Raw genomic sequence first — 3,682 nt, 5'->3', positions numbered from 1 at the left:
ATTTCATTAAAAAGATGATATGGAGAAGCTAACCGTTTGTTACCGTTAAGCATTTTTTAATTTGTAGTTAGTTAGTTAATACTGTAATTAGTTACATTTCTTATCTTTTTCCTATTTCTTTGTAAAGGCAGAATATAAAAGGCCTTCCTTTTTGTACAGTTTCTTTTGAGGTAAATAGAATGAATTATTCCCCAAAACATTCTCTGCACCACTCTTCACTGTTCATCATGGTATCAGAGCCATTAAGGCTCCTGTAGAGGTTGATATGAGGAAATCATTGAAGTGTTCATCGATTATTACAATCTTTATCACCTATTTCAACCTCTATCATCGATCATATTTCTTAGTAAGTTGGATCAGTATTATTCTTCATATTGTTTCTATTCTTCTTAATCAAGGCTATGAATCATGTTAGAATCAACAGATTCGAGACCTCAGGTGTCTGAAACTTCAATAGATTCTAAGTCACCAATATCACCTATTATAGATTCTGAATCAATTTACTTCCTACATCACACTGATCATCCAAGATCTATTGTGATCAACCCTAAGCTAACCACCAGTATTTATGTAGCATGGAATCGATCATTCTTGTTAGCATTATCAATCAAGAATAAGATAGGATTCATTAATGGAACCATCCCAAAACCTAATGCCATAGATCCTATTTTCCCTTCTTGGACTTGATGTAATAACCTACTAGTAGCATGGCTTATAGACTCCATCACACAACTTATTGCATCGACAGTTTTCTACATGGAATTAGCTATGGAGATATAGAATATCCTTAAGCAAAACTTTACTTAACCGGATGATACCAGGGTATGCAATCTACAATATACCTTAGGTAACATAACACAGGGTTCTAGATCTGTTGATACCTACTTTATAGAACTTAAGGGAGTTTGGGAGGAATTAAGAAGTTTTAGACCTCTACCCTACTGTGAGTGTGGTAGATGCAATGTGAACTGTTTCAAGAAATATAATGATCAATACCAGAAAGATATGGCATTTAGATTCCTTAATGGTTTAAATAACTTTTTTCTGCCGTGAGGTCTCAGATTATCCTTATGGATCCTATACCAAGCTTGGACAGGGTATATAGTCTTGTTTTGAGAGAAAAAACCTAGAGGAACTTAATGCTTCAGACATAGCCTGTGCTAGAATCTTCAGCCATGTTAACTGCTAGTGATACAAGGAAGAAGTCTAGGAAAGACCTTCTGTGTTCACACTACGGTAAAAAAGGGCACATTAAAGAGAAATGCTATAGGTTGGTGGGGTTTCCAGAGGATTTTAAGTTTACAAAGACCAAGGCAAATTACAAGAAAGGAAAAGTAGTGGCAAACAATGTTACTAGTGATCAATTCACAAGTATACAATCAGATCAGGGGGATGATGTTGCAAATACAAGTTATGTGTCCCAAATGTCCATTATTAAGCAACAATCAACAAGTTAATGGAACTCTTGAATGAGAATGGAATCATTTGCAATGATGGTAAAGTTTTTTCATCAAATAGTTCATAAAACAAGCCATCATTTGTCAATTCTGCCTTTGCAGGTATAGTTTCAAACCAGCTCTGTTTCAATACTTCAAATAATCTGCCATATAGTTTTAAACATATAAGTTACCTTGTGATTAAACAAGATAGTTTGATAATGGATTCTGATGCTACTGATCATATTTGTCACTCTTTAGATGGATTTATCTTAGCTGAACTAGTTAATGATCATTTTGTTGTTCTACCAAATAATGGTAAAGCCCTTGTTTCTCACATAAGAATAGCTAGGTTAACACCTTTGTTAGTTCTCAAAAATGTTCCATGTGTTCCCAACTTCAAGTTCAATCTCATATCAGTAAGTGAATTGACCAAATCTAAGAAATCGTGTCTTCTTTTCACTAATTCATATTGTATTATCCAGGACCTACCTTCATGGAGAGTGACTGAGGTTGCTAGGATGTCATCAGGCCTTTATATGGTGAAGGGTAGCCAAGTTGAACAAGACTTGTATCATTTTTGTTTTGAAAACTTTGTTAAGAATCCTTTTGCATTTTCTGTTAATTCCTTTAAACCAAAATATAAAGACTTTGATCTTTGGCACTTTAGGTTGGGGCATGCCCCTATGGAAAGAATCAGTGTGCTGAACAAAAGTTTTCTAGAAATTAATTGTTTAAGTGATTTGTTATGTGAAATCTGTCCCATGCAAAACAAAAGAGACTGCCATTTCTAGTTCACACTCAAAGCTCAAAACTTGCTTTTGAAATAATTCATATGGATATATGGGATCCATATGAGGTTCCTACTTGGAATGGTCATAGATATTTCTTAACTATTATCGATGACCACACATGTTTTACATGGATATATTTAATGAAAAACACATTAGAAGTTTCATCGATTATTCCTGTTTTCAGTAAACTTGTTCAAAATCAGTTTAACAGTTCCATAAAGTGTTTAAGATCTGATAATGGTCAAGAGTTTATGCTTATTGAATTTTACAACAAAACTAGCATTGTTCATCAACTATCCTGCACTGATACACCACAGCAAAATGGTGTTGTAGAAAGAAAACATCAACACATTTTAGCTGTGGCAAAGGCCTTCGGACATTAATCAAATGTTCCACTTATTTTCTGGGGGGATGTAGTTTTAACTACAATACACATAATCAACAAAGTACCAACCAGAGTTCTTCATAACAAGTCACCATATGAACTGTTGTTTAAAAGACTTCCTTCATATGATCACTTTAAGGTGTTTGTGTAAAACCCGACCCTATAAATACATGTCATGACATACATGCACTGAGTAGCATGTTATTACGCTAGGAAAGTTCCTAAGAATAGACGAAACCCGGTATTGTACCTAACGGTACACTTGAGATGATTTAACCTCGAACTAGTTCAAATAGAAATCGTAGGATGAAATTTAATATTCTATAGTCCAGGAATGACTAAAAAAAAAAATTGTTTGGAGTTCGAGGGTTCATTCGGAAAAAATTGAAAATTTTGATGTTTAGGGGCAAAATCGTAATTTTTCCACTCACGGATAAATTTTGAGATTTTGAGAGAATTTGGATCACATTTGACAAATTGGAGAATGGTATGAGTATAAGGGGTGACAAATATGTCTATGGGCAATTTTTCAGATTTTGGGGCAAAAATATAATTTTTGACTTTTACGGGGATAAAAGTGTAAATTTCAAAAATTACTCCACCAAGACTTTGGATAAGTCTGAGAATTTTATCTAAGCTATGAATATGTGGGACAAGAATATGGTGAAAATTTGGAAATAAATGGATCGCTAGAATTTAAGGTATTAATAAAACAAAAAAAAATAAAATAATATTATAATATTTTAAAGGAAAAGCCAACCATTTAAACCCCATTTTAAGTGATGGCCGGCCATAAGGGAGAACAAGATAGGAAATAGAGAGGAAAGGAAGAAAAGGGAGAAAACAAAGGGAAACTAGAAAAATTCAAAGGGAAAATCGTGAATTTCGTCCGTTTACGCACCTAACGGTAAGATTTTTCGATTTTAGCTTGATTTCTACCTTTCCTATGCCTTTATTTCCATTTAGCATGCTTGAGGAGAGAGATCAAAGAGTGACACCATGTGCTGGCCGAAATTCTAGGGGAGGACTTTTGGAATTTTTAGGTTTTGATTTTTAGTTAAATTGAT

The sequence above is a fragment of the Theobroma cacao genome, chromosome 8 (assembly GCF_000208745.1).
Source record: "Theobroma cacao cultivar B97-61/B2 chromosome 8, Criollo_cocoa_genome_V2, whole genome shotgun sequence".
Taxonomy (NCBI): Eukaryota; Viridiplantae; Streptophyta; class Magnoliopsida; order Malvales; family Malvaceae; genus Theobroma; species Theobroma cacao.
The sequence above is the reverse complement of the archived record's forward strand: the minus strand, read 5'-3'. Positions refer to the sequence as shown.